General features: G+C 44.7%; 1 protein-coding gene across 4 annotated transcripts in view; it reads left to right on the forward strand.

Annotated features, from left to right (window-relative positions):
* Positions 1 to 22741, forward strand: part of LOC124405468 — a 167474-nt gene that overhangs the window by 87816 nt on the left and 56917 nt on the right. The gene's annotated exons all lie outside the window — the stretch shown is intronic.

Raw genomic sequence — 22741 nt, forward strand, 5'->3', positions numbered from 1 at the left:
ATATATTTTATAGTACTTTGTTATGATATAGTTTGTATCGCTTAGGCTTGACCGGTAGGAGGAATGGATTATATTCTAGTTGGTAAGTCGTGAGCGCAGAGGATAAACAGTGTATCATAATTTTTCGACAAATTCAAAGGAAAAAGAAGATTTTCACGACGTAAATTCCAATCCCCATATAAATACTCTGCGAAATCGGCCTTTGCGAACAGGCTGCTGCAGCGGGTAAATTTATATATCCACCCACCCAGCTAAGCTTTCGCCCGCAGCGTATACATACGTATAATCCCGGGGAGATTCCGGGGAGACACGGGCATTGTAAGCTCTCAATCATCGGATACCTGATGCCATGGTCAGTGGAATACGTACATCGGCATCGCTACGTTGATAGCCGGTCGATACGACGAGTCGTCTCGTTTTTTGGTGCCCACTACATTCTAATCAAGGGACAAAGGACAAGATGAAACAGAAAGAGAACACATAACGAATTGCCGAAGCAAGAATACCGTCTCTTATCTTTCCGCATTTCAAGAAGACCCTTGGTCGTTTACCTTTAATCTAGCTGTGTAACGAGCACCGAAGACGACGGATCCGCGGAGTGAAAGAAAAAGAAAACTGAACTTTAACGTCCGGACCTCTGGAGTAAGAACCGAAATGAACGATGCGTAAGAATTAACTATCGTTCTTTGAGGTAGCTGGCGTCTAATCACACGGGTTCTTTCCTCGATTCTAGTGGTAAAAAGAAACATGAAGAAAGAAAGAAAAAGGGAGAGGAAGAAAAAAAACGACATGCCACTCGAAACGAGTATAGTACATGCAGGCAATGATCAACAATATTTGTTCTAAGCAAAAAAACGTTCCAAGATTAACTCCAACGTTGACGCAATTCCGACCCAACAGTCGACTCGACTCGATTTCTCCGATCCTGACTCTTTACCAAATCGCCGAACGAGTATAAGAATTTCGGCGTATCCACCGGATTACATCTCGAGAAGTACCGCATATCGAGACCTTTCTCCAGCATCCGATCCGAGTTGCCGCGAAGCTTCAATCAAGCCAGCAATCAGTAACTCCGATCGGTGCAAAAGCACGTTACATATTTGCGGCTGCAGTCACACAGGATCCGGCAGGATCAAGTAAGATCACACGCTTCGGCACACATGTTTGGGCCTTATTTATTGTTAGCCAAACTAAACACCGCGTGTGCGAATCGGGCAATTCTGCATGCAGCATCGTGGCAGCGATCAGTTGGCTGGGCTATCGCGAAACCGCCCGGCTCGACTCAGTTCTCCGAGAGAATTCCGCAACTTGCGGCAAACCTTTCTTCGGCTAATGCAAGAACTGTGTTCCCGGCATACAGACACATGCGGAGACCCAAAGACCCTCCCTTCCTTCCACCCTCGCTCTCTTTCTCTCTCTCTCTCTCTCCCTTACACCGTAACTCGGTAGCCCGGGATTTCGCCGAGGCGGTGCCCCTCGAATAACTGTCGCCGATTTTACCGGGGGTGGGAAATCCCCCTCCACCCCCGTCGCCCCATCGACCTCGATAAAAGTGCAAACTGTTCGTCTATCCGCAATAGACCAGCCGATACGTCGCATCCGCGACGACAGATGTACATGGGAAACTTGTTCGTGGAAGCGTAAAATAAAACTGAACAAAGTATGGAAGGAAGGAAGGAGGGAAAAGAGGAAAGAAGAACGGTAGACCGGGAGAGTAATTCAATTTTTTTCTTACCTCTGTTCTTTTATCCTCTCTTAATATTACTATCGCTGTTCTTGTTTCCATCAATCTCATTATATCATCATTATTATTTCGTCTCCAAGTCGATAGTAGTCCGGAAATTTAGTCTCGCTCGTTCGTTTGTCCGTTTCGCCCAACTTGTAATGATCGTAGATCGGAAATGGACCAGGATTGTGTCTTCCTTACTTTTTCCTCTTATTTCAAGCGATTATCTTGAAAACGATTGACTTTCCTTCGGCACGTCTTTTTTTCTCTTTCACTCTTTCAATTTTATATCTCAGAATGTTAGAGACGAATCAAAATATAGCGAAGCAGAGGCAGGAGCTCAATTCTGTTTTCAGAATCGTTCATCAACGTGTACCTATAAGAATATCTTCAGCTCGTTTTCAGTTAAAGAAAGTTTCTGACCCGAGTACATATATGTATACAGTTTTTCCCCCCGATATCCAACATGATATACTGCGCTCGAATAATCGCACGGAGACAAGAATATTGAACGGCAAAATCCCGTGTATTACATTGTACGGTATACGAGGGAGATAATATCGAATCTCGACGGTGGGTTGGGCAAAGCCTCGATGGCTACCAGCAATAAACGGCAATAAAATCCAGCAACGTTGCGTATATAAGACGCGGCTCGCTACATGTGTGCCTCTGTGTGTCTGTGTGTGTGTGTATCATTTTCCTCGAGGATCCAGAGCGTTTTTCGATATACCGGAAAAGAGAGACGATAATTCAATCGACAAAACTTCGATTTTCCTCATCCACCGGATGCAACGGCCGCAACGTACCTACGTCAATTCCGGAACTCCGTCATTGACGTACCATGGAATGATAGGTGAATCGCTGTCCTGCCAGAGCCGCTGACCCGAGTCCCTAAGCCCAACAACTCCCAGAATACACCTCGTTCCTTCCGGTGATTATCGAACGAACGCCCAGTTCCGAGCTGCAGAACGTCGGTGCAAAATCGCGTCTAAACGTTGCTAATAAATTATGAACTCGCGGTGCAGGTTTGCGAGAAGGAAAAAAATAAGGAGAAAGAGAAAAGGAGGAAGGAAGCGTTGAAAAAATTCTGGAACCGACATCGGGCTCCGGTAGATATGAGTAGGTACCTGCCTTTCCCACGTAGCAGCAGCAGCAGCAACAGCAGTTACAGTAACAGTAGCAGTAGCACTAGCAGTAGCAGACCAGCCGTCATACCCTGATCCTGCAGGATTACCGGGACTTTTATTAATACACATGCTGCCGGGCTGTCGCTCTGCTTTGTCCGTGCCTTCTGCGCCTTCCATCCTGTCCACAAGCCGGTCCGATCCTCCGGGTTTAAATCAAGCGACGACCGTCGGTGTATTGTTCCCGTCCTCCCTCCCATTTTCATCCCTCATTCCCGCTCCCCCCTCCCCCACACACTCTCTCTCGCTTCCTCTCTTTCTCTCTTTCTTTCACATCTTACTCGTCTCGTGTCCCCGGCTGCGGAGTTCTGTTACCATAGCGGGATAGATCGAGGAGATAAAACGCGAAGAACTTGCGCACGTGGTTTCCACACGGAAGGAATTACTCATCACCACCCCTGCGACCCTCTTCCAACCCTCCGAGATCCAGGAGACTAGAATTAAGCTGGATTTGTCGGGACGATGATCGGGCGATGCACCTGCGGATAATTTCGCGAAGTTGGAAAGCCCAGAGTGTCAGAATCGCGAACGTTTAGGTCGCGGTTATGTTATTACGCAATCGACGCACGCGCCGGGTTCCAAATCCGTTCGCCGGTTCTGCAACGGTTTAAAAGATCACCGGGCATGATTCACGCGCGTCTGTCATCGCCGACGAAAGACGTCGCCAATTCCGTTCTTCTCAACCAGCTGCTTGCTGAATGCTGATATGCATGCACGGGTGATTTTCCGACGCTGAGGAATCCACTAGCTATTCAGCTACGCCAAACGCGTTCAAGATTTCACCGAATGTTTACATTATAGAGTTAATCGGAATTTGCGAATCGCTACTGTTTGTCAATTTTCACGTTATATTTACCCTCCCCGTTCTTATACGGAAGGAATTTTTTTATTTCATACAATGAGTGAATTCTCTTGGATTTGAAAGATCTGTGCACCGGAAATTATAATTTCGAAATATTGTTATTGTGTACGGGCCATTTTGCACACAAGACAAAAGGTCACGTATTCATTTTTCTCAAGTGTAAAGTCGTTCCGAATCTGTAAACATGATTTCGTCGAGAGGGGATAACGCGTCAAATTTAAATTTAAACAAATTGGAAACGGAATGGAAAAAATTATGAAAGATGGATAGAAATTCCAAACTTCTGAATGTGGGTGAGTTTTAGAAAGTATAAGGTGATACTCTCAGACCGAATTCCATATACCAACGGATTTATATGAGAACCGCGGTATAATTTTTCTCTCAATGACCAATCAAGAATAATATTTTAGTAAGTTGCCGTAGGAAAAGAAAATCAGCGTCTCTTGTGTATAAGCACGATGATGTATAAAGTGCCCGTTGATAAAATCAAGATCGGCTCACCATGCGATCAGTAATTGGGAACATAACAAGCTGTTTTTTCTTTACAAATTTTTCTATCGCTATCTGGCAAGAGGCAGTAAAAATTCTCCCTGGCAATATAATGTCGTGAAGTATTCACTGGACGAGATAATATTTAAAATTCCTCTTTTTTATTCGAGCCAATTAGATAAATTTCGGTGAGGATGAAAAGACATGCAGGTGTATATATAGATATACAGAGGTATATATTATTTAGGTAATAACGACGATGTCGGGAGGCTGAGAGTGATGAATTTCTTAAACGCCTGTCGCCACGGCGAAACGGGCTCGGAAGATAATAATTAGGCCTCATCGCATCGCTTCCTTTCTTCTATGGCCAGTCGTTATAACAGTTCGGTCTTACAAAACACATTCGTGTATTTCACACACACGCACACACACACACACACATCGTCGCAAAGAAGCAGAGTCGCTAAATTTACCGAAGTGATAAAATTAGCCGCGTCGCGCGCTCTCCGCGTGTTTCTACACGGGTTGCTGTTCACACAGCTTAACGGCGAAAAGGTAAAAAGACTAGGATCTTTGATGTGACGTCACGCCAGGTTTCGCCCGTCTCGCCAAGGACTAACTCACCGTGTAAACGGGTTGAAGAAAATTGTGCAAAAAAGCTGTAGCTAATTATTTGTGATATTGCGAGGCTCTTTCTCGCCACCTTTTATACCGCGCTGGCTAGGGCTGTAAGCAGCGAGGGAAAACGATACCCGCCATATTGTAAATAGAGTAGCAAAAAGCGAGGCAGGCGTTCGCCTTTTACTTACGCTTCGGGCGGAAAACAAAACTTATAATAATTCTTAAAATAACAATGAAAAGCGCATTTTTTGCTTCCATTAATAAAGATAATAACGAAGACATCGAACAGACGACGAAATCTTTTAGACCTAGCGAGAATGTTTATTTGGGATTACGGTCAAATCCACGCCTACGCGCAAAAAAATAGTTGAAAGTCTTTTACCCTCGATTCGAAACAATGATTACAAGTAGGTACCGTTCGATTTATTTATCTCCTCGTGAAGCGATCGCTGTGTAAATATCGCGGTGAATTTTCTCCGTATCCAAAACTGGCAGCCTTTCAAATGAGATATTCTCAGCCATATTTGCGTACATGAAGATCGTATGAAAAATTTATGTTTAGTCTCAACGAGATACGAGAAACGCTGACCTCTCTCGGTTTCTCCAACAGAGAAGCTGGTTCGAGCTGGTCCCGCGCGCGAGCCTTAGAAGGGGTTTGACGCTCGTAAAAAATAAATCCTCTCAGTGGCTGCCCATTGCAGAAGTAAAGGTTTTATTATCAGTAGTTTTCCAGCGATACGATTGCATTTAATCCGGAGGTGAGCTCTGCCTGACTGGCAGACCGAGGCGGCCATAGTCTTGGTGTAGGTATGACCAACCTCCCTACCTTCCTACCTTCCTACCTACGTCCAACACGAACTCCGGTCCATCCTTCTGAATACGCGCTAAAAGCCGGCGCTGAAACTCTTGAGAGTATAATCCTGGCTTTCGCGATTCTCGGCCGCGTCCAATCCCCCTCTCCCCTCCCCCCTTCCCCCTTCCGCCGCTTTCCCTTTTACCTTCTCCTCGCATGGTTCTCGTCCGTCTCTTTACCGCCACCCTTCTTTTTTCCGTCTAGCTCCCAAGAGTTCACTTACACGGTATCCTCCACGCGCGCATCACGGGTATCACTGGAATTTAAAAAACCTTTTCATTTTAATCACCGCTCATGAGTAGAAATTCAGAGAAGAAAATTTGTCGGATTTTTTTTTAAATACCGTTTTACATTTCCCCCAGTCAAAGCATTATTCAATTCTAGAGCAGCAACGACGAAAGCAGTTTAAGCCTGGTGAATGGAAATACGTTGAATATAATTTTATCTTAATTCTTCGTCATCCTAATTCCCGCAGTTTTTTTTTTTTTTTTTTTTTTTTTTTTTTTTTTACACTAAGAAACTTGCAATTATTTTATGGTCGTGTAATCAGTTGAGTGGACTTAAGTTACGATGAGTTTGTTAATTTTTTTCAAGTCTGTTTTACTTTTGAAGAATTAAAATATCATCGCAAAATACTTGAAAATTTTAACTGATTGCGATTTTTTCTATCATTTGCTGAAATTTCATGTTGAGAATAATCGTTTGGCGAAAGTCGAAACATCAATACACCTAATTTGAAAAAATTTCAAAATACAATCCTCATCTCGTCCATACATGCTGCAACTGCGACGCTTAAACTTTCTCCTACTATTGAACGATGAGATCATTTTAGATCCCGAGCTTTCGGTTATCGAGCAGTTAAATCGTTGAGTGTTCGTTAAATGCCGCGGTTTGTCATAGGTTTTATTGCATTTTGTTGAGTAGGCGTAACAGCGGGAGTCGAGGTGACGAGAAACGGGGCGTCAAACGCGCTGACAAACCGCCGCCTTTTGAATTTGAAAGAAACAAAAATGAAAACGACGATAACAAAAAAAAAACGAGAGTTAAAAGAAAATTGCAGACTAGCTGGTCGAGGGCACTTCAAAGAGATCAATGCTCGGATACACGAGCAGCGCTCGGCGACTCTGAGCGATTATTGATGAGCACGTGCGTGATGAAAAAAAAAAAAAGGCGAAGATCACCCGAGGAGGATGGGTGACACGCTTGTATCTGCCCACATGTGATACGCGATGACAAATGACAAGGTTGGTATAAATTACGATTCTCGCGACAAGGTACAACCGCCGATTCATAACTAGTAGTAAAGCTGTTCAATTTCATACTTGTCACGTTAAATCAGAATTTCGTTGCTAATAATGACCGCGTATTTACATCTACATTGTAGCTTGTTATGTTATCGGTTTCATGCCGACGATCGACCAGCTTGTCAATTAGCATGAAATAAACTCGTCGAATTTCCTCCGCTGTTGAAAATGAATTGGATGTTAAAATTAATCTAGGCTCGATATTACTGAGGCGGAAAAACTTGCGCAAGAATTCTATGCAATAACCCGTGTATACCTATATACGTTGTAAATCATCGGGAAGGAAAAAATAATTTTTTCGTAAATCGGCATTCGAAAGGGCGTCTGGTCCGAGGGTAAACTACCATTACGGGAATGAGTTATAGAGCGAGAACCTTCGGTTTACGAGTAAAATTTGCCAACGGAATTCGTTGGAATAACAAAGAATTATTCCGGAGCACAGCCACGGTGTATATTTATTCAAACCTGCTCCTATTTCCCCGCGTATCCGACGTAAAAGCGGCTCTTGGATCTTTGAAGCCGTCGGTGACTGCAGGCGCGAGTCGAGACGCCGCGCCGGTAGAATTTAGAAAAACCATTTCGCTTAGCGAGTCACTACTACATGTAACGTATACATATATATGTTATTGTGTGTGTGCGTATCCATAAACGCACCCACTCCATTACCCGAGAAATAAAAATATGAAAAACCGCAAACATGCATTTCCGCTGCGGAAGCAAGAAGAGCTCTACATGCCTACCCCATGGACCGTTGAAAAAGGCGGGCCGCAGAGAAAACTGCGGTTTCAAAATATCACGGAACACACATAGAGTAGGTATGCATACCTATGATGAAACGCGAGAGCGTGCTTAATTATAAAATCATATATGTATCCGTATACACGTAATACTTGTCGAGTAATTAATTAATTAATGCTTACCAATTAGCGGTCTCGTCATCGAGAGATTGAAACAGTGCGTCACGCTATCGGTACCTAATTGGAACGAACGCAAACCCTCCTCCGATATATTATAGGCTCTACATCATCAGAAATACCGCGAGTGTAGAATCACGGCCGATATACATAGACATGAGATTGCACTGTAAACGCGCACACATTTGCATCGTATATGTATAATATGATCAGAAAGGTTTCTGTCACGTGTCAACGATGCAAACCTCAATTAATTAGCCAAATCTTGAAGGGGTTTCCAGCCACGCATCACGTTTTTTATACATATAATATGGGTTCGTGCGCATCCACCATAGCCGTAGAAACATGTTTAAACAAGTTTGCAATTTAGAAATTGCTCGAACGAGCGACACGGAGAGGGTGGGAGACGCTGACGAAGTCCGGAGAGGAAACGGTTTCACCGTTTTCCGTATTTTCCCTTCTACTTTTCATTTGATTAGTTCGAATTAACCCCATCCTCGTCGGCGGGGCGTCCTTGGCCTCTTCAGCCTGCAGCCACCGCAGTCGTTTTAATTAATTCTCAGTCTCCACACACTTCAGGACGTTTTACGAACCTCCTACCCCCCCCCCCCCCCCCCCCCCCATCCCGTGCCATTTATACCCCTGCAGCCCCGACACACTTGTTTTGCAGGCGCTGCACAGACTCGGTGTGCAAGAGTTCGCCGCGAGGTTTACGGCTTCCAACGATTTTAGCACCATGGCAGACAGAAATTGCCAAGTTGTACATACAGTGGCCCCCAGCCTAGGGTCTCGCAATATTACATCATTTGCTAGGCGCAAAGCTCTGTGCCGCCCTTGTAAACACGGCCACACGAACAGCTCGTATGTGGAAACAAAGCATCCGCGTGCAGGAAAAGGGAACGGAAGGATGAAGGCAGTCGACTTCCACGAGAGGTTTTCTGCAGAAGCATTCCGAGCGACTAGTCGTTTTCTCTTTGAAAAAACCTTTTTTTTCTTTCCTCACAAACCTCGGCGCGAATTGAATTTTTTGGACGAATTTACAACGTACGACAAATCGTAAAACGTTTTTTCGAAAATTGCAAAGTGCAATGCCTTGGCAAAAACCGTGCAGTTTTCAACGAGGCGAGAAATTAAACTGGGTGTTCTATTAGGTCGGCAATTCGGATGCCGAAGAAGGAAAGAGGGGCAACGGGGGCGATAAATATTTTTATTACGCTTAGCGTCTTGGGTTCGGGTGCCGTTTTACGGCCATTAATCGACTTTTATTGAGAAATATTCAAAGCTGTAAAGAAAACTATAAAACATACAGTATACAGTAAGAGACGTATACGTATAGATGTATGTACATATATTGACTTCCCCGAGCCCCTTGTGCTCTACCCTACGTTTTAATGGTTATCTAAGAAACCGTTCGAAAAACAAACGCTCAGGGTAAAATTGACGACCTACATATTCCATTTTGAAGCGCGATCGTTTCTCCACGAGGGAGTTGAAATGCTCGCGGAATAATCCTCGACGTTGAAGAATCCGTTCAGATTGACCATCACAGGGAAAACGTTTGAGACAAAAAATAAAAAAATCAACTGTTGAGTCACAACCGTCAAGGTCCTCGAAAATCTCCAGCTTCCTAGACACCAAACCCGATACTTTGAATTCACACTGCTTATCGTATGAATGACGTCACTGTTTCTTTCGAATACACTAAAATCATTGTCGTAGAGATGCTTCGTTTATACAGATCTGTTCTTTGTACTGTGAAGCTGAAGGTGTTCAACCAATTTACCGGAAATGCTGGCCAAAGAAAGCGTTGTGTACGAGTATTGTTTGGTATCTCGTCGACGGATTAGCGTGTGCGAATGAAACGTATCGTAAACACGGGGCCCCCTTCTGGTCGTATATGAAAATCTGAAGGAGTAAAAAGAAAGTCTCCGCGTATGAGCTTTTCCCTTTTCTATACCCCATAAATCTTTCCCGAAACATAAGGAGTGGCTCCTTTCTTGGTTCTATATTGTCCCAAGCAACGGTAAACCTCGAGGACTTTTATTGCGCGTGTATATAATATATATATATATATACATATATACACATGGATGTCGACAAGATTGTATGAAAAGGAAAAAACAAACAAGAGGCAAGCAAACAAGCGGGGAGGAAGATAAGAGAAAGGAAAAGATTGTATGGATAGTGAAATGTTACCGACTGCAGCTGCCGCGGTAATACTTTAGAGCATGAATCGGGATCTGGTTAGTTGGATCGCAGGAGGCGAGAAATATTTGGTCAAGTTTTAGCGCTGATCTTATATTGGGGTAAGTTGCCGGGTAGTGAGGAGTTCAGGCGTCCTTTGCAGTATATACGGGGTAACTTTGCAGCTTACCATCGGCCCTCAGCATATTCTCCTACTCCTTGTCGCCTCCCTTTCTTCGTCCGTAAATCGCTGCTTGACTGAGCGAAAAGTATGATAGATTACCGTGTTGGTTTATATATGGTAAGACGGGAGGTGAAGGCGGCGGGAGTAAAAAAGAAGGAAAGATGAAGACGAGGGAGAAAGGGGCGAAAGGTGTATTATAATCGCATATAAATTGAAAAACGACACGAGGGTCGCGAAAAATTTCACTCTCGCTTTTTCTCGCTCCTTTCACCCCGCTTCTTCGACTTTATTTAATATTCGGTTACCATTTGACCAAAAGGTTTCATTTTCAGTACAAGTTAAGCTAATATATTACCGCTAAAGGGACGCGTGATTTCAGATACGGATTTGATACGTCTAACGTTGAAACACGAACTTGTGGATTTGTTTTATCTAACTGCACTTATTTTTTTTCTCTACAATATTAATTAACTTCTATTTTTCAATTTTTCTTTAAACCGGTTCAACTTTAATTCTAGTCACTTCTCTGACGCTGATATAAGGTGAGTTTCATTTTGCCAAAGCAAACGAGCTGCAGCCGTAGGAAAATAATTGTTTTTTCAACCAATTCCGAACAACCACGTCGCCTTAATCATGATGCAGGAGATCAAACGAACTTCTATAATTAGTCAAGTAGCTGGCGTGGAGATAGAAATTAAATATCAAATACAACCCGTCGTCACGCCGACAGAATTAAACAGTCAAGTTCAAACGACCGACATAACCAGCAGAACGATATTATTTTACTAGCGTTCCTTTCATCGTTGAAATTCCACTCTTCGATGACCGTTCAAATTGCATAAAAATGAATTTTCAATATTTTTTTCTTCTCATTCTACACTGTGGACGAAGTGATCCGCGTCAAATGAATTACGTGTTCTAGGAGAAACAAGAATACTTCAAACGGCAAGAAAAGCATATCGATAATATTATACACGCACAGTAGTATAAATTCTAAATAGTAAATCACTGGCTTGTAAATAGTGGAAAGGTAATTTCGTATCTCTATATTCGTTATACTATTTAGTTAATTTTTTCCAAGCATTATTACACCCTATATGAAATTTTCACTAACATCGTTACATCGATCTGAAACAGTTTAATTCCTCGACAAAATTTCGGTCAAATTTCAGACTCTTATCGACGAGGATAACAGATTATCGAATCGCATTTATATATAACATAACAACCCTCTCAAGCTGACGCCATTTTCCCAAGACGTTTCAGTTGTCTTAAGTACAATATCGGGCAAGAAGTGTGAAACGTACACGTTCCAATTCCCATTGGAGTTCAATATCTCAGGGAAGTCATCACCGCGACGTAGTCGACAGAGATTAAAAGGTAAGTGAAAAAGATGGCCGTGCGACACGAGCGTGGGTAACCAGACGGAGCGGCGAAAATTTCAGACGATATTGTGAAAGATGTCGACGGGGTCCGCGGGGTGGCCGGAAGTTGAAGGGCATGGCGTGTGAGGAGGGGGTAAGAAGCTGGTCGGGGAATCTCATGGGAAATTCCCAGGGAATCTGAATAAATCGAAATACAAAGTGATTCCCGAACTTAAATTAGTTTCCGGCTGGCAGAAAAGAGAGGGTTAGACGGCGGTAGCTAGCCGTCACGCAAAGGTTGCCGGGCCTCCGCAGATTTTCACGTATGTACATATATATATATGTATAATGCCGGTGTACTTTGGGTGGAATTTCGCGTTGGTTCGCGGCCATTTTAAAGCCGTCACGCGTTTTATAGGCCGGCATTTCTGCGGTGACGGAACGGCAGGGGACAGTCGGACGGACGTCGGATTTGCGAGAAGCTTTTTACCCCGCAGAGCTTTCGCACCGTCCTTTATACCGCAGGTGTTTTTCGTTTTCTCGGTGCCACCCCTCGCTCGGGGTTCCGCAGGCTTAGCGACCCGCTGTCAAACGTCGCGCCACTCGATGCGATCCGATTTTTCTGCATCCAATTTTTTTCACCCCGTAGTTTTTTGCCTCTTATCCTCACGCCATCTTCCGACAAAGACTGGGATAACTTGACTTGTGTATCCCGGGAGGGGCAAAAAAGACGATCTTTCCGAATGGAATTCTTAAGCTGGGTGACCCACCGCCGGTCCGGGAATTACCTAATTAGTCGAGGAAAGTCTGCTGCTCTACACCCGCGTCTTTCTGCGGGACTTCGCTCCGCCCCGCGTAATTAACAGGGCACTCTGACCGTAATTATGACAGCTAGTTCAGTTCTTATTCTTCCCTTGGCTGCGCAGAGTTTCTTCATCGTCCAAACTCGACTTCGTCTCGCGCCGAATACCGAATACGCGATATAATCGAAGGGTGGAAAAAGCTCAAGCGGAAAAATAATCGATCGGAAAATGACGCGGTGGTCATTCGCTAGCGATTTTTCTGCCTTAGCCGGATTCAAATTAGCTTCGTAATACGAGTTTGCAGCGGCAGGTCGTGTCTGTGTTCGTTTCTGGGGACCGGAATTGACCCGGGAAAACGACCATCGATATCGTATGAAAGAGCTGCACGAGAGGAGGGCGAAAGTGTCGCGGAGGGCAGGAGAGGGCCGCCTTTCAGAGTGACAAATATCAGTCGTATCTCAGCGGTGGCGTAAGAAAAGGCGATCTCTGGCACGACGGTGCAGTTGAGGCTATCGGTAAAAATGGCGAATCGCGAGGGTGGATGTGGCCGCGGGGAAGGGGGCGGGGAGGTGCGGGAAAAGGTAGATAAAACGTTCGCTTCCTCGCTGTAAATCTCGGGCCAAAAATCTCGAAATCAAAGTTAGCCAATCGGCGCGAGGATCAGACTGTGAGAAATCGGTTATTGAGAAAATATGGAACCCCGAACGTGACAGTCGTTTGACAAACGAGTCTTCAGCTCCCCTCGCTCGATGGTCGTATAAGAGATCAGATCCTCGGTGGGAGTGGAAACTTAATATGCCCCGGCTGCAAAAGTTCCAGATAAATTCCAAAGCTCCAGCAAAGGTGTTTCTTCACTCTCAACTCCGACCCTTTTCTCATTCTTCAATTCTATGCTAGGCTGTGCTCGAACCGCGACGTCTGGCAAACGTTTGAAATTAGCGCGCAATTAGAGATACACCGGACGATCGGCCCTGATTGGCCCCTCGGAGACAGTCGAACGCCCTGATTGGCCGCCGCTTGCAACGTACGTGATTCGAAACACGCAAGACGATTCGCATTCCGGTCACGCGATCGTGACTCTAACTCAACAGCCATTGCCTGCCTGACTGGAATTCTTTCCAGCTAATTACGCGTCTCGCCACTGGCCAACCCAAATCATACCGGTTACCCCCGCTCGGCCGGACCAACAACACGCCTCGCTAGATCTACGCTGCCATCGTCCGAGGACCTTTGCCGAGATTTTATCTTAGTCGCATCCTGCACCGTGCACTCCTGCACGCTTCGTTCGCGAAATAACTTCGTCGGCAACTCTTTTATTCCATCCTTATCATCAATTGTTCCGCTTGACTTCTGTCTCGTTGTTGGTGATTCGGTATTTCCGTATAGCTGTCTTATTTCTCCTTCTCGTTTCTACTTACACGATGTAAAATTGAAGATATATTTTACGTTGTATATCTGCGTGCGCGAAAAAAAAGTATTTAAACGTGTCCTCGAGATCTATCATCTTTCACTTAATCTGTCCTCTATAGAATATATAGCATCCGGGCATACGCGTTGGTCCTCCGTGAAAAAATGGAGAAAAAAATCCACACGCCGTAAGAACGTAAAAGAAAAAACGATTCGTACCTACCGCAGAAAAAAGAGTAAAAGAAGCATAAGCGTCGTCGGTCCCTGTACTTGAGTTGAGCTGGAATGTCCGGCGTATGCGATTGCGTAGAGGGTCACGCATGCGGTAAAAATACGTGGCGTGCCCTCCGTGATTACATACTTTGGCCGAAAATGCAGAAACCGCGGGATGTGGGCGGGAGGGAGGGGGGAGGTGAAAGGGGCGCGCATAGCGCAGGGATGGCGCCGTGGCGGACATGGTACAAATTGCAACCATTACTCTTGCCTGACCCTTGCTGCGAGAGCGCGGAACTATTGTGTATGAAATGATTATGGCCGCGTGCGGTATGAGGTGGCGAAGCAAGGTGGCGGTGCAATGCCGTTCGTCAGTTAGATTGGGTCGCAGGGCCTGTGTAACGCGGGATTTATGCCCCGCTCGACAGAGTCATAAATGTCCGCGAGATAAGACAGTTGCTTTACCGCCTTTTTAACCCCTCGTAGAAAAACACGTTGCGTGTGTTAGTGCATATAACGCGTGATTATACGTTCACGTAACTGTAAATGGCCACTCGAAGAACTCGTGCGACATTCTGTATTTACAGCGTAATACTGGAATGATTTCCCAACGTCACCGATTAACAAATAGGTAAGTGTACAATGTGTGCATACGTAAATCGAAATGTCTATCCTCGCGCTGTAACTAAAGGATGGAAATGTGGATGAAAAATCGTCTCAAAACACCGAACGGAAGGTTGAATTGGCTTCGGAAACGGTAGGAATTTCTGCACGCGGCTGTTTCAAGTGATGACGACCAGCGTCTGACCAGCCATCAAAGTCGGCGCAAGGCTGTAGATTCTTTCCTCCCGATGCTGATCTTTCATTGCTGATTTAAAATTGTTTGAAAGTGAATTCCCTTCATTGAGATCGGGCTGCAGAATTCCCGGGGTATAAATCGCCGGCATTGAGAGTTTGCAGTGTATCGATTCGGCTGGAGGGTGAAAGGAGTTTTAAAGTCGGGGTAGCTGTGTTCAGTATTTATCAGTTTTGAAACGCTGCAGACTCTCTCAAATTACACAGTTAATCAAAAAGTCTGGCAAAAAACGGTGCATAGCTTGAATGCAACTGATCTGAAGGAAACTCTTAGAGTCAAGATTCCTTGATGATTTAAACGACTTTGATGAGGACAGGCACTGATGAACTAAAGCCATAAAATTTATAATTCACCGGCTTACCGAGTTTGGCATTCGATTTATCTAACAAATCCAATAACGTTAAAGTGTTCGAAAAGCTTAAGGATTCCTCCACCGCAAGCTCGGCTTCAGAGGTGCCCCCTTGGCTACGCGGTACGTGAAATAAGCGTTTTTTCAAGCGAAAGGGGAGTTGGTTTATCATCTACGAAATCCTCGCGGCATCAAAGGATTATCATATAAATTATTTCGGTGTTTGTCACCATTCGGTTGGCGGGATTCCGATGCGGCGTGGATCCAGCATCGTGCTGGTTATTCACCGTGACACAATAACGAAGGAGACTTGAAATAGACGGTCGCACATACTCAGTACCTACACGCACGTGCACCGGCGTAAATCTCAAGACAAAAACCTCCCTCTCTTCCCCAAATGTAATAATCTCCTCTTGACTCCTTGCCAATGAAGACAAGTATATCTGGTTAGTTCCGCCGATCTGGGGGAGAGCAAAATTGAAATTAGATAAGTTCTTCGGGGTAAAGCTCCGACGAAATTTCCCGGCACGGCAGGAGGAATATCACGTAACGGGACCTTCCTTCCTCATCGCCCAGAAGTTTCCAATAACCTCGAGATGTGATTGGATACACGATCCCGCGATACGATGCGATACACGCGGCGCACGCCGAGACTTGGAGACGAAAAGAATCGGCAATCCGCCGTCGACGTTTCGTCTGTATTCCGATTATGTATTCCCACGTAAAATGCGGAGATACAACAAGGAAAGGGATTTTTGAACCGACGTTCCTTGCCAGGGAAACGTTGAAGCCCTGATCGTTCTAACCGAGGAAAACGTTTGCATCCCCTGATGCTTCCGACTTTCGGGGCGAAAAAATTCCTCTAAATTCTTGAGCGTTATGGTACAGGCGTACGTGCTGCTTATATAATAAGGATCATTCAAGTCTGCAGGAAGATCTGAAATCTAATAGCTTCGCTAGAAGCCGGAGGTTTATCGCTGAAGAGTAGCTAAAGTCAATTGGTAAACAGGTCTAAATCCAGAAACAACCTTTTTAGGCACGAACTATGGGTGCACGTGCTTCGAGACTCGGTCGTACATAATGATACAAGTCAGGTTTCATCCTCAGCGTGTACGAACTTTCTACAAATTCAAGCACAACACGCTGCAAACAGATTTCAAATCGTGCAGACGCGAGCGGTGCGTGTGAAGTCGATGAAAACGTGCGGAAAACTCTCAATATCCTTAGGCTACACCTGATTCGAAGTTGCTCCGACAGCTAACCGGGATTGAGAAAATGATTAACACTGCCTTCAGCAATCACCGGTAACGATATGAAGAGCGTGAACGACTGTAGGCTCATGATCACTGGTGACGTTAATCCGCGAAATTTTATTTACACATGTAAAAATGGTAGAAAGTATATTGTTGCCCGGCATTAAAGGGAGTGGATTAATACGACCAGCTAGTACCTTTTTGTTTTCATTACCAGCAAGCTGCGAGTAACCTTACACGCGAGATACACGCTGCACGATACTCAAAGGAAAGTTCGTATGAAACAGCAGCAGCCTAGGGTGGACCTGCATTCCATTTTGTCCAACCAGAGTGGCGGGATTGACCAAGCGGGCCAGAAACGCGGCTTCACGTGTGGAGCACGAAAGTATACATGTGAAATACACGAGGCGTGGGTGTGCTTTTGTACATGTACGAACGAAGGCAATGAATTCTATGGGCACGACGTAGGGGATCGGTGCAGAAATTCACTGAGCGGTGAATACGCGTGGGATGAATGGCCGACCTTCAATGGACCGGAAAGTGAGCACACTTTGTCAAAGAGTTTAAAAGAAGAATTAGCAATAGGCACTTTACAGGCTCGGAGTACAGCTCTGGACGGAAAAGAATCGCCGATGGGTCGTCTACCTACTTAGGGGAGGGGGAAGGTTCACACACTTGCCCAAAAACATGGCAATCCGATAGCTTCGTTTTCGCAATTTTTCGGAAATTCTGATGAAAAATTTACGCGCACGTGTGAACGTTGTTAACGCTTAACGAACAAAATTTGTGGAATAATCTACACATATTAACATAATTTCGTATGATCACAAATTTTTCTAAGGTGAGAATTTGTTGACATTTAAATTGCTTCAAGATTGTTCGAATTTGTATCGTCAAACGTATAATTTCACTGAAATCTTAACAACGTGTCAACGCCTACGCAAAAGTTTCCGCATTTAAAAAAATTATAATATTCAACCCTGCGACACGCTGACAGAAAACCATTGATCTCGAAGTAGCTTTAAATAACCGTTGAGCTAATTAAAGCTGGCCCAGTTAATCCGCAGAGGGTTTCGCGGTCTCCCAAAATTTTACCCAACGATTAACGACCGTCGGAATATTAATTACCCGACAATTGCCATTGTTGTAAATTCGGTACGGATCATTTGTTGTTTAAAATACCTACGTGTATAAAGGTATAAATAACCGGGAATCGTTGTCTGCTAGCAAATTGTACCTGAAATAAACTGTGGAATAGAAACACCTTGAAATGGTTCAGTCGCGCACGCTACCTGCCAGCCGAACTCGCCGAATTTATCAGATTGCGATGTTAAGTAGGTTAATAAAACCTTTGTCCGTGCCACGCCATGTAAAAAGAGGCGCGCCGATCATCGTCTTCGTCGTTTATACTACTTCACGCAAGTATCGCAATGCGTGTCAATCAAGGATGCTGAAAATTATAGGGAGAAGGGCTGTGCAATGATCGTCACGATGAATTGAACCACTGAAGGGCTTCGTTGACCAATTTTCTCAAATCTTAACCAACGAAGCATCGATTAATCCCGATTATAAATGAGGCAATCGTTTTCAGAACATCTGCGTTTTCCAACATTCGACTTCTGCTTGGTAAAATGGTGGTACAATAAATAAGTGGGTTTGGCAGTTTTCATACGCTGCAGAGAGCGCAGCTTTTCGAAAGGAGTAAGTTGCGGGGGGTTCCATGAGGATGTGGTGCGAGGGGTGGGAAACAAGGGAAAGTAAACGGCGAAGCAGGGGCAGAGGAACCAAAGTGGAGGGATCGGTGCCAGGGCGTACCATCCTGGTGCGGGCCGACCGTCGCCTGCACGCCATAGAATTAATAAACTACCCCTGCTCCACCCCCTGCAACCCCGCGGTAATCTCGCTCTAATTCTGCTGTGCATGGTGCAGCGTTTTCGCAAAACAAACGGCAGAACTCCCTTGGACCAAAATATAAATCTCCTCGTTTTTATCTTATCGAAATTTCGTTGCGTTGTTGTTTTTATTCTTCACCATGCACGGAACCGCAACTGTGCATACCTACCTGAATGGGGCAACAAATTTTAATCACGGTTCTACATTTTCCCACTGCAGTAGGTACGGCCGATTTACGGGACGGCCATAGTCAGGTGATGGATGATCGTAGTACTAGAGCTTTTGCCGGAAGTTAGGAACCACGATTATGTAACGAGACGGGGAGGCGGTGAACTGTAATGAAATGGAATTACCGAGCAATATGCATATCACGGCTTGAATACAGACGAGAAGCGGGAAAACAGTGTGCATGGTGTGACCACGGGGCGTTACATTAAAAATTTCGTGGGCGGGTTTTTTCTTTTTTCTTGTTCTAGCCAAAAACTATACGCCACCCCCGAAAAGAAAATCTTTGAAAGCAAAACATGCGCCGGTTTCCGGTCGTCCCAAGCCGTGGGCAACCTCGACCGTTTTGGGTGGCTTATTCCCACATGTCACGAAACAAATTACAACGGCAGTAGAACTAGAACTGAAACAAACTTTAACTACTCCCATAAATAACGTCGCACAATTAAAGAGACCCGAATGTATACATGCAGGTTATATACACGTTTAGCGTAGGTATAAAGAGAGATAGAGAGAGATGGATGGTATGAAACTGTGGAAATGATATCGAGTTTTAGGAATGGTGTGGCACGCGGTGCGTGCTTTGCCGGATGAAGAGGGTGGCTAGGGTGGTCCGAGGTAGTCCGGGGGCTGGTACCGCGAGAAAGTGCCTTCGCTAAGCCCTCCGGGTAGTCAGACGGAGCTTGCGAGCCCGAGCTTTCGAGCTTCCGTCTCGTCCCGATACCTGCAGGGTTCCTGGAGGGCGTTGGACAGGCCGACGAAGAGCCGAGGGCTTCGGGTGGGGAAGAGAGTGGACGGCGTTGAAACCGTGTGAAAGTTACCGGTGCTCCGTTTCGGTGACAGGAGGTTCATTCGCTATTTACCACTTGGCGTCCTTTTTATTTATTCTTCATCGTTCGATACACGATTATCATTAAAGCTCATTGGCACACTCGCGTGTTATACGTACGCCCGTCCGCCCGTCCAACCCTTGTGAAAGTTGAATTATCAACGCCCTCGAATATTTTACGACTCGGTTTGCTATCCTGTCATTTTATTATACCTCGCCGCTTCGCTATACGCCTTCCTAAATCGTCGTGTAACGACTACGACGATTATTGCGAACGGGAAACGGTTGATAAAATCGTTTGTTTGAATTCCCCGGATTGTGGGTTTCGGCTGTAACTTATTAATATGAGATTTGACAGTTGAGAAATTTTATACTTTCATTATAACAACGCCTCTGAGTTGCTCAATTCTATAAGCTAGTAACTTCCTCTCCCCCAACAACGATGGATAATTGTTTCCAGGTAACGGAATAGAATCGCCTTCTAAATAGAACTGAAATTGTTTGTCTCTATACTCAGTTACCTGTTTAGATCGAGTTATTGCATTGAACTCAATTCCCCTGACAGAGAAACTCGATGCCACGACCCCGCGAGGATCGAACCTTTTAATATAACGCAGAAATTATATCAAAGTGTACTATTATAATTACTATAATTTTATCAATAGTGTACATTTGATCGTTATGCAGAGTAAACTTAAGCTGAAAGTAAATATTTGAGCAGGTAAAATTCTAAATCAGTATAAAAGAAATCAACCCCTTCGACTGATTACTCGGACCGATGGTGAATATATGTATATATATATATATATATATTGTTTTATTTGAGCCATTCTTTATTACACACGTCGATTGGTTTTCAGCTCCGAAAATTCTTTTATTTCGGCGCGCGAATAGCCGAGGGGGTCTGAAAAGTTGGAAGATCTATCGTACAATAAATTTCCGACGGGAACGACCCGCCTCGCCCATTAGAGATCGATGGATCGCCTGGCGCCGGTGAAAACTGAAAACTAGATCGGTGTAATGCACGGAGGGTGGGAGGCAGACCGATCAGCCTTTAACTTTCCACTTAGGGTGTGAAAATAAATAATCCACGGAGGCCACTCGAGCCTGGGAAAGCTGGAAGCTACGAGCTGGAAGCTGAGGGTAGTTAAAGCAAGCTCAACCCCTCGACGGGTTGTTTGCACAAAAGGAAATCTCCTCCGGTGCCTTCGTTGTTGAAGCTTCAAGCTTGAAGTCCGCGCGACGCCTCTCCCGACGACATCAAGCTCTAGCTATTAACTCGATTTCGAAAGTGTTTTTAAAATGTTTACATTTTACGGTAGATTATTCACCGGCCGATAAAGAGTCGCTCGATATGTATGGTAAATCGGCTTGAGAGAAAGCTTAATCCAGAAAGGCGGAAAGTTATAAATAAAGTGACTCGAGCTTTGGGAAATCTAGTTGTGGGGAAAAAGAGGCGAACTCCCTTCACAGGAAAATATATAGTACTGCCTTGCTAAGGGTGAAAATTGACTTGGGTCAAAGAGGGTTGAAATTTTCGATTGACTGATACAGATGACAGGCTTCCTTCAATGGCCCGAGGATATTCCTTAGAAAAAAGGAAAAATCCCAGAAGCGCAAAGCAGCTCGAGCTTGCCATTTCAATTACCATCGGTCACACTTTATGTCGAGACGCCAAATTTCTTTTTCCAACTAAAATTGATACCGATCGACTGTCTGACTCGCGTATATCAAGATTCTCAGTTGAATACATCCTTGGGATTCCCAGAGGCACTCGGGCTACGTGTAAAAGATATGACTTTGTGTGATCTTCGTCTCAGCTTTCACCGTGAAGGGTATAACGTTCGCATTCAACTGCCTTAAATAATCGGATCGATATTCGATTGGAATTTTTATTTTTCAACATTCTCAATTCAACAAGTTCTCAAACAATCATCCGTTGCCAATACCCACGTCATTTTTAAATCACCATTTTACGTTGGTATTATATCAATACTAAATTTATTTATTTTTATCCTTACGATCACGAGGTACAAAGTTATTATTTATTTATTATTTTTCTCGCCTCTTTCTTCGCGACAGCTGGCATCGTTTGGTGAAATTCGGCAAATCGATATTTCAAGATATTTTGCTGGGTCTAATTATTTGTCGGATGGAAAACGTGCGTGAACGAAGAGTGACAGGGAGGAAAGGATAACAACGTACGGTGAATTTTTGTTAAAAGAGAGAAAGAGCAGAACTTGGCTTATCGTTAATGACGTGTAGTTTTGTTTGCAGACGCGGGTGGAGACACCCCGTAGAATGAATAATGCATATCGTGGGTGGTTCTTAATTGAATTTACGAGGGTGGTTTAAATTGTGTTTATTCCGGACGATAGCGCTGTTCGTAGCTGATTTTATCTTCGAACGTGTTCGCCAGTATTGGCCTTAAACGGCTCGGCGAAATTTATAGCTGTTTATTTAAGAACTTATCCCGCGCGCCGGCATATATTATTGCGCTTGAATAATACGGCGAAAAAACGCTTGGCGCTCGACATGACTTTACAACTTTTCAGCACTTTTCCCGATCTTCGTGGAAGAGCGAAGTTCAGCCGAGCGTTAAAGTGCGAGAGGGTTGAAAAAGGGAGGAACGAAACCGTACGACAGCCGTCCGAATCCCGGATGTATAACCAGTTCTATCAATGTCACTTGCCTAGAATTGCTCGAGGACCACCCAGATAACAAGAATATTTCACGCGATACGGCAATTACTCGCAGGGGTGAAGTCGGCTGGCGGAAATCGTTCTCGGATAATAAGCCCATTTAAAACTAGAAAACTGTTCAGCAAGGATGTCCGCATTGAAACTATACACTGTCTTCCTCAGGGGATATTAGACGAACGGAGCGATTCAGGGGGAGCTTTAAGAGCCGTTAGCACGCGACGTCGCGTCGATAAGAACCTGCCAAGTCACAGGTGACGTCGTTCTGGCTTCATGATCCAGTGATTGAAAGATCAGTGGCTAAACAATTTGACGAGATGAATTTGCCACATCGCGTCCCTCACTTTTCGATCGACTGATCGGGAAACAATGGCTGCCTGAAGCAATTGATAGATTTCTCTTCGATCTTCATGCACTATTGCATTCGTCCTTCGCGTTCCGAGCGCAACGAGAAACGTATCCATGGAGCATAAAACACAAGGTAACACACAACGTAAACGAGAAAGGAGACACGTGTCGCGTCGGTCTT

This window comes from Diprion similis, chromosome 4 (assembly GCF_021155765.1).
Source record: "Diprion similis isolate iyDipSimi1 chromosome 4, iyDipSimi1.1, whole genome shotgun sequence".
Classification (NCBI taxonomy): domain Eukaryota; kingdom Metazoa; phylum Arthropoda; class Insecta; order Hymenoptera; family Diprionidae; genus Diprion; species Diprion similis.